This window comes from Copadichromis virginalis, linkage group LG3 (genome assembly GCF_057382275.1).
Source record: "Copadichromis virginalis isolate Kocher_CV1m ecotype Utaka linkage group LG3, C_Virginalis_male_GT1.1, whole genome shotgun sequence".
In the NCBI taxonomy this organism is placed as follows: Eukaryota; Metazoa; Chordata; class Actinopteri; order Cichliformes; family Cichlidae; genus Copadichromis; species Copadichromis virginalis.
In genome coordinates, this window is record NC_140620.1 from 3,581,913 (window position 1) to 3,598,450 (window position 16,538).

Here is a 16,538-nt window from a genome sequence, read left to right on the forward strand (position 1 = left end):
GGGCTTGGTCTACAGGGGAAAGTAGCTGTGGCCAAAGCCCTGGCTCCACACATCAGGATCCAAAATCAAGACTGAACAGTGTGCCACCATCACCTGTAGAATGTCACAGCCTGGTGTCAACACAGGTAATGGAGACATTTCATTGGCCACACCCACATCAACAGGTGCAATAACAGGACTAATGGTTGGGAAAAGACAAGTGGTGGTGACAGTGGACTCATCTCTGTGCTTGTCCTGCTAGACCTCCGTGCAGTAGAAAATATGTGGTGGATCTATGTTTCTGAGTGTGGGGCCATCAAGAGGCCACAGTATTCATAGAGGAGCAAAGTATTACTCCAACAGCATGTACAATGCTCATTCTAACTGCTGTTTCCTTCTTATTTCTTTGTATACATGCAGCTCACACTCGACTGTGACTCCTCACCGTGTTTATGGGACAAAGGTTTTGTTCTTTACATTGTCTTTCTTCTATATAATTGTTAAACATTTAATAAATATGTCTACAAAAAAGATTTTAAAAAATCAGACATTTCACACAGACACCCAAATGATTTCTGCCTGATGAAGGGGGCTGAAGGTGCCCTGCTCTTGACCAGCTTCTGCTGCTCTCTCCCTGCTCACTGTCAGCAGCTGGCAGGCTCGGTCCTGCCTGAGACTTTTCATCTATGGGAAATAGCAACGCACAACATGCACATTACAAAACAAGTACATGAACCAGCATCACATTCATTAGTGAAGTGCTGACGTTCTCTCCTAAACTTTGGGCCTTAATTGATTGATTGATTGATTGATTGGTAATTTATTTCAACATGTGAACAATATACAACTACATTTAGAAAAGAAAATAAGAGAGAAATAAATACTATACAAATTACATACAAAAAAACCCGTTCTGATTAATTTACATGTTGAAAGGGAAGAAGTAAACACTTATTTAATCCCACCCCTTTGCCATAAATTATCAGTTAATATTTAGTCAGCTTCCTTACTGATATAATTTGTAATAAAAATAGTGAACAGATTTCTGATATACTATAATATCACATCATGAGTTTTTTGTTTGTTTGTTTTTAAATAGAGACATTCACTTAATTTAAATATTTTCCTTTTCTTTATAGTTCGAGAAGATCATACTTTTATAACTCTTTTTGAACAGTTTTGTGTTTGGACGTTGCTTTAATTCCATATTCAGACTGTTCCACAGTTTCACTCCATGAACAGAAACACAAAAGCCTTTTCTTGTAGTACGTACGTGATTTTACATTACTGTTAACTAATGTTTGCTTTGCTTCTTAACCAGTGAAGCACCGAGGGGCTTTCTGAGGTTCCTGCTCGTAAATGCCCAAAATGAGTCGAGTATTTCTGCAACTACAAACTCTGTTTTCATCAGAGGTGTAAATATTACATCACTGTGTCAGAGCCACTGAGGCTGGAACACAGAAAAAGAAGTGGATGGATTTATTTTTAGACTTTATTGCCTGGAACCAACCCTTGTGTTGTTCTTGGGTCATTTTTGTCCTCTAAAGAAATCTTTTGCTATCAAAAATTTGTTTTTTATTCATCAAATGGTCTGAAAATAACAGAAGTTATTCATTACTATGCTATGCATGATTGGAATAAGATTTAAGTAATTTGATTTATTTATGGGGTTTTTATTGGATTTTATAACACTTGTGGTCCTCGTGGACAGAAATGACCCCAAAGTACAAAGTGTTGCAAAGAGCCGTATTTTCACAACATACTGCTTTCAAACATCTTTGATCTTGGATCACCGATGTGTGGGGTCAAGCACTGGTCATAACAACAACAACAACAACAGGCAGCACAATGAGGAGGCAGGTGCTCTATATTCAATGGAATTTTATTTATACAGCACCGAATCACAACAACAGTCTCATCAAAGTGCTCCATATTGTAAGGTAGACTCTACAATAATACATACACAGAAAGTATGCTCACAAGCCTCCATTGCACTGGAGATTTGCATACTTTGATGAGCATACTTTTTTTACCATGTTGTGCAAAGCAATGACCAGTAGGACAAAGCACATATTGTCCTCGAGCACTTCTGGATCTGCTGTTGATGTACCAATTGCTTGTCTAATCTTTTGGATTTTTTCTGTGAAGAATTTGGCGAAGTCATTGCAGGCCATGGTCGAAGTTCAGGTGCCACTGGCACAGGAGGGTTTGTTAGCCTGTCAACTGTAGAAAATAAGACCCGAGCATTATGGCTGTTTTTAGTGATGATGTCAGAGAAGTAGGACCTCCTTGCACTCCTCAGTTGTAAATTATAATTGTGAAGTTTCTCTTTATAAATGTCATAATGAACCTGGAGGTTTGTTTTTCTCCATCTGCACTCAGCTTTCCTACACTCTCTTTTTTCATTTTTCACCAGTGTGGAGTTTCTCCATGGAGACTTTTTCCTTCCAGAGATAACCTTCACCTTAATGGGAGCAATAGTGTCCATTACATTTAACATGTTAGCATTGAAGCTATTGACGAGCTCATTGACTGACCCTCTGGACAGGTCAGGTGTTAATGGGAAGACCTGGTTAAAAATTGCACTACTGTGTTCAGTTATGCACCGTTTTGTTATCACTGTTGATATATTTGTGTGGGCTGAGATTTTACTCTTAAAGAAAACACAGTAATGATCAGACACGCCCACATCAGACACAGTAATGTTTGAAATGCTCAGGCCTTTGGAGATCAGGGCCCTATTTCAGGAAGCCGGTTTAGAAAACTCAGAGTGAAAAACGATACTCAGGGTTGAGTAACCCCGAACTGTCCAACTCGGAATATTCGGTTTCAGAAAGGCTGATAACAATAAGTTCAGTCAACGCGGAGTTGCTTTAACCCCAAGTGAAGCGCGCGGACGAGGATACATAAAGCCCTGATAAGCGGAGCACAGATTAAGCGAGTCACCATGGAGACGGAGGGAAAGAAGGCGCGGTCAGGCGCATATGCCGATAACATGCAAATTCCGCGGAAAAAAGTAACGCAGCCTCAGCTGCAAAAGAAAGGGAGCATGCATGGCAAAACATAGCCGACAGAGTCAATGCGTGAGTGTTAATATAAACATTGATCTAGGGATTTCCACCCATTTAACACGTTATTTTATCATATGTTACTTTATTTGTTATTTTATACATCTTATTTTGTGATGTGATGTGAGCGCAGGTGCAACCCAACAGGCCCCAAACGTGCCTGGCAGCAAGTAAAAATGAAATATAAAAATATAGTCCAAACAGGTAAGGTGTAATTGTATTATGAGCCATAGTGCTTGGTCTGTTTGTCCGATGTAAATCAATTGCAGTTAGAGGCTACATTAATTTTCTTTCTGTAAGCACTTATTGAAATTATCTGAGCACATTACAAGTACATATTTGCTTACTCTGTATTCTCAAATGTGACCTGTTATAGCCAACAGAAAAAAAGCGGAGGCCCGAAAAACAGGTGGGGGTCCTCCACCACCACCACTCACAGAGGCTGAGCAGTTGGCCCTCAGCCAAAACAGTGGGCGCCCTGTGGCCGAAGGCATCTCTGCGGGGACATCCTCTGAGGCAATAACCCCGCAAGACACAAGTGCCTACATAAGGGGTAAATTCAAAATAATACATGATGTGCATACATCCTTTCGTCACAGTCACCTTTGCAGTGCTACTCATTCATCTGATAAACTCTTTACCATAATGGATTATTTTGTAGTGAAGTTATTTTCCTACTGATTTTGCCTTCCCTCAGTCTTGGTTGTCTTTGAGAGCATAATGACAATGAAGTGTAAGGTGATTGGTATGTTTGTTAATTGCCATTTGGTCCCTTGTAAGTTATAAGTGACCTGTATAAACCTCATATTCTATCAGTTGATGGTGATGGTGTACTGCATCTGGTGCAGCCTCCTGTTGAGCCAGACCAACATGCAGTTGTGAGTAATACTCCACAGATTATATGAGTTTACAGTAGAACAGCAATGTTGTTTATTTCTTTACTACAGGAAAATAATGAAGAAACATTGACAGCTGTTACAGAGGAGGAAGCAACAGAGACACTTTATGAGGTTTACATCTTTTAATACTTTGTGTACAGGAAACACAGGCGACCAATAAAGCCAGTTGAACAAAAATCTGTTTATTCTTCTTTCAACATGTTGAGGTGATGGGTCAAAAGAAATGATTGTGACATATGGTGTCTCTGACTGCTCTTCCATCTTGTATGTCCGTGGGAGGGTCAGGATGTTCATGGTTTGGATCACTGCTGATGTTTGGTTCAGAAGGACAGTGTTCTCCTCTAATTGTGGCAATGTTGTGAAGAATCACACATGCCACAATAATGTCACATGCCCTTTCTGGGGTGACCCTGAGTCTTTGCAGGCACTGGAACCGGGCCTTAAGCATTCCGATAGTCATTTCAATTCTGGCTCTTGTCCTGCAATTAGCCAGATTATATCGCTGCTGTGGGCCCGGTTCAGGGTCAGGGTAAGGGGTAAGCAAATAGGGTAAACATGGATACCCCCTATCACCAAGCAAGTAGCCAGTGAACTCTCCTAAGACAGAAGGATACACTTCAGTTCAAATGTCCCTGAAGCAATTGGTCTTTATATATTTTAAAGTATTTTCAACTCACCATGTCCAAATTTTGTGCTCAGTGTACATTCACGGAATATTTGTGAGTCATGAACAGAGCCTGGCCACTTGGCTTCCACATTTGTGATAATGTTGGCAGCATCACATATGATCTTCACAGTGCAGAGAACATAAATTAGCATCCATTACTATAATGAAATAATTTGTTAGTTTGAAATGCTACAGGGAACTATGTACCTGCACATTAATGCTGTGGAAAGACTTCCTGTTCACATAGTCTCCTTCATTTACTGAAGGAGCAATGATTGGAATGTGAGTGCCATCTGTACAGCCAATCACGCCTGGGAACCCTGAAAATAAATGTACAATTTAAGTAGTAGTTCAAGTATCACCACATCATGAATTAAGTTTTGTTCATCCTGATACCTGCAATTTTGTGGCATCCCTCTTTGATAAATCTTGTGGGTCTATGACCAGGGAACACCACAGACGAGTGCAGGAGACGTTTCAGTGCAACTGTAACATTCCTGACTGCCCGACAGACGGTAGCCTTGGAAACGTGCTCAGCGTCACCAATATTATACAGAAAGCTCCCGTTTGCAAAAAACCGAAGTGCAATACAAATAATATGTACAGAACTGAGAGCATGTCCGCGATGTGTCACATGAGCAATATTAGGCCTGAGGATGTTATCCACATAACTTATAGATTGTGCTGAGAAACGGTAACGTTCACACAGAAAATCATCAGGAAATGATAAAATGTCCAAACGCGCTCTGATCACTCTCTCCCGGCGGTGAGCTCTGCGGAGAATTTGGGCTTCACAATCTACTGGCTCTTCAAGGAAGTGGCACGCCATGTCCGACACTTCCTACTGTCAGGTTTCCGACAAAGGGGCGGAGACAGTCAGGGTTAGTTGTAGTAAACCTGCTAGGGGGCAGGTTAGCTTCACGGAGTGTGTCGTCATAGTAACTCACTCAGGCTTCATCTTAACTCGCTTTGTGAAACCGAAAACCCAGAGTTTTCGTTAACTCAGGGTATACTTACTCAGTTTTTCCACTAAACCGGCTTCCTGAAATAGGGCCCAGTAGGTCAAGAGTGTGTCCTCTATTATGTGTGGCCTCTGTTACATGCTGAGTCAGCCCAAAGTTGCCCAGAGTGTTACTCAGGTCTTTAGTCCCTTTGTCCTGAGGGTTGTCCACATGGATGTTAAAATCCCCAACAATAATTACACAGTCGAAATGGTAAATGGTCTGTATTTATATAGCGCTTTACTAGTCCCTAAGGACCCCAAAGCGCTTTACATATCCAGTCATCCACCCATTCACGCACACATTCACACACTGGTGATGGCAAGCTACATTGTAGCCACAGCCACCCTGGGGCGCACTGACAGAGGCGAGGCTGCCGGACACTGGCGCCACCGGGCCCTCTGACCACCACCAGTAGGCAACGGGTGAAGTGTCTTGCCCAAGGACACAACAACCGAGACTGTCCGAGCCGGGGCTCAAACCGGCAACCTTCTGATTACAAGGCGAACTCCCAACTCTTGAGCCACGATCGCCCCAAATCAACACAGATCACAGACAGCAGTTCACTGATGTCATTAAAAAAGTCTGTGCAGTATTTGGGAGGCCTGTAAACATTAAGAAACACAACTTTGGATGGGGCCTTCAGCTGTAAAGCCACATATTCAAAAGACTGAAAACTTCCAGGAGATAGCTGCTTACATTGAAATGATTCATTAAATAAGACAGCAACCCCTCCTCCTCTCCTGCTCACCCTGACCTCACTGATAAAACTGTAGTTAGGAGGGGTCGTCTCGATGAGAACAGCTACACTGTTACTTTGGTCCAACCAAGTTTCAGTTAAAAACATAAAATCAAGGCTGTGCTCAGTGATTAAATCATTAATTAAAAATGTTTTCCCAGCTAAAGATCTAATGTTTAATAAAGCCAACTTAAGTGTTTTAGAGGCATTACTTGTCCCCTCGTGTTTGGGAGCAGTCTGTGGCACACAAGGTATGTTTACTATGTTTAAAGATCTTTTAGAGTGCAGCTCTCTGTGTTTTGACCAGGCCACATGTCTCCTTCTGTCACCTAAAAGTACAGAAATTTTAAAACCTTCTAGTAAACAGGGTCCCAGCTTCTCCTGGGAAAAGTCGCCACTGCCATAATCCTCGCAGCCCGGACCCTCCACACATCACACATCAGACTGTGGAGACAGAGCATGAAGGTGGTAAGGAGGAACTAAGGGGGCGAGGCTGGGCAATGTGACTTCGATTGCTCTGTTGAGGGTGGGGCTCGGTGGCGAACCTTTGGCTGCTTTGGTGGGGGGTTTATGGGGGACAAAAAGGGATTGGACCGGGGGGTAGATCTGAGCCCAGCATCGACCCGCTCCATCATCTCCTCAGTGAATTTCAGGTGTGGGGAGGAGGGAGAAAGGGAGGGGGAGGAGGGTGATGGCCTGTCAGGGGTTTGGGGGACTGGGGAAGATCGTGGTCCCTGGTCCTGGTCGTTGGTGTTGTTGAGAGAGTTGGAGGCAAATAGGGACCCCTCTTCTTGCCTTAGATGTCTCTCCTTTCTGAGGCTCTTCCCAGGTGGGGGCAAATGGAGCTCCTCCTCAAGGTTTCTGCTGGGCTTTGTCTGTTCTTGGAGTACTGTTTGTTCCTCTTTATGTCCTCAGAGCTCCTCAGAATAACTTAGACTGTGCGTTCACTTCTGCAAACTCTCTGCAACTTAGTCTTTCTGAAAGACACACACTGTTTAAACCTCTGAATACAATATCAATGCTGCAGATTATATTATTAATGCAATGGTAATGATGATGATTATTTAACAATAGCAGTAAAATAATTTCCCTGCTCCACAGTTCCCCCCCTTTGGTGGTCCTCCTCGGGTCCTTGTACTCTGGGGCCTCTGGATATCTGGGGCCTGGATCTCCTCCATACCTGCTTCATACCCTGGTGGACGGGGCTGTGGCTCCCCACACTCCCTAGCAGATCATTACATGGAGAAACCTTTGGAATACAAGCGCGCTGATCCACACAGGTATGCACACAGGTGTACGCATGGGTGTTCACAGACGCGGACTACACCTTTCTTGGCTGCTGCCTCAAAGCACATTGTGCGCTGTCTATCTTGCGTGCTACACAATATCGTTTATTATTTAGTATCTACTGTTATCTACTGCTAGCTAGTTTATTGTGATGGTGCTGTTTTGTTTTGTTGTTTATTATGTTGCTCTTTGTTGTTTGCTTTCTCTTCTGTTTTTTTCTCCATACAGGTGATCCAGGTGTTTTGTTTGTTTGTTTTTTCTCTCTTCCCCCCCTTCTCACCGTCTCTTCTTCCCTTTGGTTTTCTTTCTTTCTCTCCCTCTCTTTCTTTCATTCTTTCCCCCTGTCCTATCCCACAGTCATGTCTGTCCCGTTTGTAGCAACTGAAAATAAAATAAATTCATAATTATAATAAAGGTCAATCAAATGGACCAATATGGCAAGGCCATGATGATCCACTTGGTAAAATAAATCCGCTTGGCATCTTTCTTGGCCTTAAGACAATGTGGAATATACTAGGCACAGGTACACGCACACACAGGTCTTTATCGCCAAGTTCCACATTTATTTACACTTTCACACACTGATACTATCGCACAGAATGACAGCTGTCCATCCCAGCTGATGTGTGTCTCTTTTTCTCCCCTCCCGCTCCTCTCCGTCTCACTATAACACAGGGGAGGGAAACCATCATCAGTCCATAAACAACATCAGCTGTTCTTACCGGCCTCGCAGCGCCGCCCTGATGAGCCTTCCGCTCCACTCCTCCCCTGCAGCTGCGCCCGGGGCCACGCCCCCGCCACAGACAACAATTCTGATGGCTAAAGATCCAAACGGGACAAAAAAAAAATAAAAAAATAACAGAGCACTGATGCTGGTTTCTGAAAAGTCTCTAACATTTATAGATATTTCTAAAACTGAAATAGAAATCCTCTCCTAATGATTTTGCTGATTCCGCACTCTTGCAAAAACGTCTCTCAGACTGTTTGGTTCCTTATTAATGTTTCACTTCTCTTTCCTGAACTCAGTGTCAGGTGATCGTCTCCGTGTGAAGGTAACGTTAGCAGTCTGTATTGTTTTCCTAACTAACATCAGCTGTGTGCAGCTTAGTTCCAGCACAAATCTGCCGCTCCATAGTTCACAGTTACAGACTTACAGCTGGACCAACGAGGCCGAGCGTAAAACCCTCTTCCATATGTTAGTGTGTGTGAGTATAATTCTGGAATAAGCAGAGCTGTTTTTGAATTCATGTTTTCATGAAATGTTAGAAACGGTTTGTTTTTAAAGGTTTGATCTGCTTTTGTAACTTAAAACACAAAAAGTTGTTTTTCCTTCTCCGCTCTCTTGAAGCAAATCTGCTTTATTTGAATATTTCCTTTATTCTTTACAAACTCAAAGTATTGCTTCCATGTTTATGTGCCAAAAATGACAGTAAACCAGAAACAGATGACGTTATTAATGAAGAGCATTTTTATATTTATATTTTATTAAGAACATTTTTCAATCTGAGAGCAAGACTTTTATTTTTGAATTTTTGACCACTACTGACTATGAGATGATCACATGTTCTATTGTTTCGTGTCGTTTTTGCTATATGTACTCACCTGAAACTGTGATTTCTAAGATGTTAGTATCTTAATAATGAGTGGTGGACTCAGTGCCTGTTGAAAAACATCAAACATGAAAGAGAAAGGACCAAATATCATATATAAAAAAAAAACACCCAGCACGCCCCTGCGGGCGGTTTATCCTTCAAGCTCGGGTCCTCTACCAGAGGCCTGGGAGCTTGAGGGTCCTGCGCAGTATCTTAGCTGTTCCCAGGACTGCGCTCTTCTGGACAGAGATCTCCGATGTTATTCCCGGGATCTGCTGGAGCCACTCGCCTAGCTTGGGAGTCACCGCACCTAGTGCTCCGATTACCACGGGGACCACCGTTACCTTCACCCTCCACATCCTCTCGAGCTCTTCTCTGAGCCCTTGGTATTTCTCCAGCTTCTCGTGTTCCTTCTTCCTGATATTGCTGTCATTGGGAACCGCTACATCGATCACTACGGCCGTCTTCTTCTGTTTGTCTACCACCACTATGTCCGGTTGGTTAGCCACCACCATTTTGTCCGTCTGTATCTGGAAGTCCCACAGGATCTTAGCTCGGTCATTCTTCACCACCCTTGGGGGCATCTCCCATTTTGACCTCGGGACTTCCAGGTTATACTCGGCACAGATGTTCCTGTACACTATGCCGGCCACTTGGTTATGGCGTTCCATGTATGCCTTGCCTGCTAGCATCTTGCACCCTGCTGTTATGTGCTGGATTGTCTCTGGGGCATCTTTACACAGCCTGCACCTGGGGTCTTGCCTGGTGTGATAGACCCCAGCCTCTATGGATCTTGTACTCAGAGCTTGTTCTTGTGCTGCCATGATTAGTGCCTCTGTGGTGTCTTTCAGTCCAGCTTTGTCCAGCCACTGGTAGGATTTCTGGATATCAGCCACCTCCTCTATCTGCCGGTGGTACATACCGTGCAGGGGCCTGTCCTTCCATGATGGTTCCTCGTCTCCCTCTTCTTTCTTGGGTTTCTGCTGCCTGAGGTATTCACTGAGCACTCGGTCAGTTGGGGCCATCTTCCCAATGTATTCTTGGATGTTCGTTGTCTCATCCTGGACTGTGGTGCTGACACTCACCAGTCCTCGGCCCCCTTCCTTCCGCTTAGCGTACAGCCTCAGGGTGCTGGACTTGGGGTGAAACCCTCCATGCATGGTAAGGAGCTTTCTTGTCTTTATGTCAGTGGCTTCTATCTCCTCCTTTGGCCAGCCTATTACCCCAGCAGGGTACCTGATCACGGGCAGGGCGTAGGTGTTGATGGCCCGGATCTTGTTCTTACCATTCAGCTGACTCCTCAGGACTTGCCTGACCCTCTGCAGGTACTTGGTGGTTGCAGCCTTTCTAGCGGCCTCTTCATGGTTCCCATTTGCCTGCGGGATCCCTAGGTACTTGTAACTGTCCTCTATGTCTGCAATGTTGCCTTCTGGTAGTTCAATCCCCTCAGTTCTGACTACCTTCCCTCTCTTTGTTACCATCCGACTACACTTCTCCAGTCCGAACGACATTCCAATGTCATTGCTGTATAGCCTGGTAGTGTGGATCAGTGAATCGATGTCTCGTTCACTCTTGGCATACAGCTTGATGTCATCCATGTACAGGAGGTGGCTGACAACTGCTCCGTTCCGTAGTCGGTATCCGTAGCCAGTCTTGTTAATGATCTCACTGAGGGGGTTCAGGCCTATGCAGAACAGCAGTGGGGACAGAGCATCTCCTTGGTAGATCCCGCACTTGATGGTGACTTGTGCTATGGGCTTGGAGTTGGCCTCTAGTGTTGTACGCCACATCCCCATTGAGTTCCTGATGAAGGCTCTTAGGGTCCTGTTGATCTTGTACAATTCTAGGCATTCCAGTATCCAGCTGTGGGGCATTGAGTCATAGGCCTTCTTGTAATCAATCCAGGCAGTGCACAGGTTGGTCAGTCTGGTCTTGCAGTGTCGGCTGACTGTTCTGTCTACCAGTAGCTGGTGTTTTGCGCCTCTGTGTATATATATATATATATATATATATATATATATATATATATTTTTTAATATATATATTTTAATATATATATATATATATATACATATATCTCATACATTTGGTTCACATGAACTGCTTCCTTCCTTATTGGCAAATTTGCTGCTAGCTTTTAAAAATTAGCTGCGCAGATTTGACAAATTTTAGAGAAACAGCAGTTTAAGGTAATTCATACGTGTTAGAAACCTTTCTTATGTGTCCCTCAGTTTTGAATTAAGTAGACAGGCTGCAGTGCATTATGGTCAGTCACTGAATGCAGGGCTTTACTTTTCTGTTGTGTCATGTTGATGTTGTGATGCACTATAATCAACGGTCTTTGTCCATTCAGAAATCATTTGAGGTGTTCTGATAGTCTACTACTACAGACTGTAACTGTGTAGTGCACTGTGGTTGGATTTGGCTCTGCATTGAGCTTCCTGTCGCTTCACAGTGATCTGACCTTAAATGATGTTGCTGTTATCATTCAGAGACTTGCTGCAGTCATTTCTCTGGAATACAAATCATATTTTATTCGATCAGTGTGTGGTTTATGGCTCAGCTACAGAGGGATGAGCCAGTGTGTTTAGGAAGTTGTGCCTGGGGAGGATGGTTGGCAACTTGTGATCACTGTTTGGTCATGTCTCCCCTATTAAAGCAGCACGGGGTTGTTTTTATAGTAGAGGGACATATAACTGTGTGTCATCTATGTAGCTGTGGCTCGGAATGATCTGGGTGCCAGAGAAGTAAGCATTCACGATGCCCACAGAGAAAGTTGTGTTTGGAACCAAAAAGATGATTTAATCCTAATGAAGGTCTGTACAGGCAGCACGGTGGCACGGTGGTTAGCACTGTTGCCGCACAGCAAGAAGGTCCTGAGTTCAATTCCACCATCAGGCCGGGGTCTTTCTGTGTGGAGTTTGCATGTTCTCCCCGTGTTTGCGTGGGTTCCCTCCGGGTACTCCGGCTTCCTCCCACCGTCCAAAGACATGCAACTTGTAGGGATAGCTTAATTGGCTAATCCAAATTGCCACTAGGTGTGAATGTGAGTGCGAATGGTTGTCTGTCTCTGTGTGTTAGCCCTGTGACAGACAGACTGGCGACCTGTCCACGGTGTACCCCGCCTCTCGCCCTATGACAGCTGGGATAGGCTCCAGCACCCCCCGCGACCCTGAAAAGGATAAGCGGAAGCGAATGGATGGATGGATGGAAGGTCTGTACACAGTCCAGGAGAACAGAGAGGCTGACTGGCTGTACTCTTAAATAATTTTAAAAAACCTAGGCACTGAAACTGAGCAGCCACATCTATCAGCTGTTAGTTATGGTAACCTTGATGAGGACACTTTCTGTGCTATGGCGAGCTCTAATACCTATATCATTCAGAAAAGACTTTAACCAAGCTGAAATGACAGTTTAGAAATGCTTAAGCCTTTTTTTTAAATATATAATTCGTTGATCGAGTCAGTGAAACATTTAAAAAAATAGGAACTTCATCTAAACAAGTTTGGAAATTGAAACCTAATCACTGAATTTACAAGAACATTTAACTTTTCTTATTAAATGAAAAGAATTTGTATAATATTCTCATCTAGATTCTGGTCTTAAGTAGGGGCTGTAAAATAATATGCTGGAAAAGTTTAAAAAACACCAGAAGCTAAAGAACTGTTAAAAAATAAAATAATGCCTGTAGTTGTTCTTTTATTATTGCTTTAAAAATGCATTGGGATGATCTCTTTACTACAGGTGGTGGTCCTTATCTTAGGTATTCTTTTCATTAGAGATGAGTGCTTGATGGTTTGTAACTGTGTTTCTTACTGAAATATACTTTTACTTACATTGTGCTTCTCTGCAATATCAAGGTACTCCAAAAGCCAAGTAATAAAATAAGATAAGATAGCCTTTATTATTGCCAGAGATGGGAAATTCACATTGCTTCAGCAGCAAAGTATACTGTATAACAGTAAAAGCAAGAGTCTAACCCCACACACAATTATGCAAAACTTCACAAAACAATGAAATGTGGGAAAAAAGACATAGTAGTTGTCTCCTCTTAATTAAAAGAGGGCACAGGATCCTGATACACAGCGCACAACTGCAGAGAGGAGGCGGGAAAACAGCAGCAGGCAGAGGAGGAGATCGCAGATTGGCGATGTGACAGGTCACAGCACCAAGTGTAACCGGTACATTCCTGCATTGTGTCTGACAATGACAGGTCAAAAAAAAAGAAAGACCTCCAAGTAATTAACTTGCCCACTCCAGCTCCTCTCTCACAGGGGAATTGTAGAAAAGGGGAAAGGCCAAAGGGGTACACTGCATTTATAGGGTTCCACCAAAGAAGAAGAACAACTATGAGGAGGTGCTCCAACTGATAATGAACATATATATCTACAGGCTTGAACACCCTAACAGTCAGGTATAAAAGGAATGGTTTGGGGGTTTAGAACACATTTTGTGTAATTATAACAATATGTGATTTCTGAGCCGGTTACACAAAGTCAGTCAGATGAAAATATAGATTTTCACATACACCATGGTCAGTGATAAAAAACAAAGAAGACTAAAAATGAAGTTAGTCAAAAACAATAAAGGTAAAAATGTTATTGTATATGAGAGAAGTGCAAATTAAATTAATAAATGATAAGTAAAAAACAGCTGCATGAAGATTTACTACAAAGGCTGTTTCGGATCTTACGTCTGACAGGTGTTTTCATCTGTGACAGAATGAGGAATTATTATACAAATTTACAGATTTATAAAGTAAAGTGGGAATGATTTCAAGAATCCTTCTTTATGGGTCAATCAATCTGAAGGAGAAGGAGATCTGCTACCTCAGGACTGTGGAGTGGAGTGGGTGTGATGGGCAGAGGTGGGTCGAGTATCCAAAAATGTTACTCAAGTAAGAGTAGCATTACTTTAAAATATTACTACTCAAGTAAAAGGGAAAAGTAGTTGGTGAAAAGACTACTCGATTAGTGAGTAACCAGTTGTAATCTCCGATTAATTTTTTAAATAAATGCTATCAGATAAACAAAAATAAATAAATATACACATTTTAGTTTTTAAATAGAATATATGTATGTATATGTATATATATGTAAAAACATTAACAAATTAAGGCACAACAATTCTAATTTACAGATTTCAGTTTTTTCCACAACATAAAGCTTTTTTAACGAATATCTACAATAATAATATGAATATATAGACAGTCAAACCATTTCTAGTGACAAAAAAACGAAATTGAATTTTACAGTTTTTACTGAATGAAGCACTCAGAATGTACATGAATAAAAGATTTAGAATAGCCAAATTGAAGTATGAACTGTAAAAATTGAACAATGACAAGTATGTGACCTTTGGCCCTGCGGTTTGTTTTTGGGCATCTCTTTTCTTCTAAATAAGTTCAGGCATGTTGGGTCCCTGGTAGAGCTCCAAGTTGTAGCCAAAGGCCTACATTGCACTGCTGACACTTGTGCTCCCTTTAATACAACATTTTCCTGAGTGGATAATAAACCCAGTCTGCTCTGCCTGTATGCTCTTGCACTGGAAATGTATTGATCACATATTTTACGTTTGCCAGCCGACTTCCCCTGCAGCTGAGCAAATAACCCCACCCTGTCACTACATTTGAATGAATCTCAGGTGTTGATGCTGCTCACTGATTGGACGGTTGGTTTCAGCTCTGCTCTCAGTCTTTACTGCACAGGTGAAGAGAGAAAGTGTGACTGGATCTACAGACTGGAAACAGAAACTCACCGTGAATGTTTACATTTTTCATATTCCAAATAAAACATATAGTGTGGCCTTGTCAGTGCTGAGCTGTGCTGTTTACACTCATCACAACACCAATAAGGCTTCATGTCATCAAGTGAGCTTTAATTAAAAACCAGTCTGACCAGTTTGAAGTCAAACATGTAGCTGGGGAGGTCTAATTAAAAAAAAAACATGAACAGAAATCTGTTATTACACAGCCAGTAAACTCTGCACAATGATCAGGATCTATGAAAATGTTGAACTGATCTGATTTCTCTTGATTAAAAGAAAATGTTTCTTGTTTCTACAAATCATTGATAAAAGAGTCAAAAAGGCAAGAAGTCACATCTGAACACAGAGGCACACATATGGAAATTTAATGCAAATGAAACAGGAAGAAAGGAGAGAAATATTTCAGTGTCCAGTTTAATGTACTCAACTGCTCGTGCTGTCTGTTAGTGTGTTTGTGATCACAGTGCGGGAATCAGACTAAACACACTGAATGTGGCCTGAGTTCGGTCTTTGAAAGAAATATTATTTAAATGTGTATTTATCAAACATTTACTTGTAATGTTGCCTGTAGACTTGCATTTACTATGAGCTGGTCACTCTGCCCACATAAAAACAGACCGGACTCTGTGTCTTTTGTCCCTCCTCTTAAATCCTGTCTATTTAAATCACATAGTCATATAGTCATATATTGTGGGGACCACCTGGTCATGGTCAGTTTATGCTGAAATGATCTTCTTACTATTCTGGATTTTGGACCCAACAGTGCTCACTTGAACCTTCAGTGGTTTAGAAATTCTTCTCTCACCAATGGCATCAGTATGACTTGCAACAAGAAGGTCATAAAGATCTTGAGAGACTTCATTGGCTTTACCCACCATGAGATGTGACACACTGGTAATAACACATTTTATAGGCCATCAGTTGGAACAGAAACATACTTGTTTTCTAATTACAGATAGATTTCAGCCTTTGCTCCTCCCTTTTTTCATGTGTTCAACACTTTTTCTCCCTGTGTCATTTGCTATTATTTACCTTAATTTGTGGACATCCATTGTTTGATTTCTTTGCATGCATGGATCAGATGGGTTGTTACTGATGCCTGGTGAGAATTTCACATACAGCACCTTTAGAAATATATTTACCTAGAAAACTGGTGACATGTTAAATACTTATTTTATCTGCTGTACAGCTGTCTGTCCACTGACATTCTTTCCATTACTTTCCCTAGATGAGAAGTTGGAGCTATAGGCCTATTACCTTGGTAATGGTCTTAGTGGGGTCTTTCCCTGGTTTCCCAGTTGGACTTATTAGAGCTTTTTTCCATCTTCCTGCCATATTCTATTGTAGAAGAGCAGCTGAGCATTCCTCCATCCTTATGTGGTTTTTCTTATTGTGAAAATCTGCCTCCTCCACACAGACATAGAGGCCTGACTCCTTCCAGGTAACATTTCACTTAATTTTTTCTAAATACCAAGCACAGCAAGTTACGATATGTATACTTGCTGTTATGAGTAAGTTCACTCCGGATTCCTGAGAACTA

General features: G+C 42.1%; 1 long non-coding RNA gene across 1 annotated transcript; it reads right to left on the reverse strand.

Moving 5' to 3' along the window:
- Positions 1–4,419: 4,419 nt before the first annotated feature.
- Positions 4,420–5,550, reverse strand: LOC146712337 (uncharacterized). Its single transcript, XR_014919243.1, has 3 exons — positions 4,821–5,550; positions 4,624–4,735; positions 4,420–4,543 (listed from the first exon to the last, which is right to left on the reverse strand). It is a non-coding gene; the product is annotated as an uncharacterized LOC146712337 (long non-coding RNA).
- Positions 5,551–16,538: the final 10,988 nt, after the last annotated feature.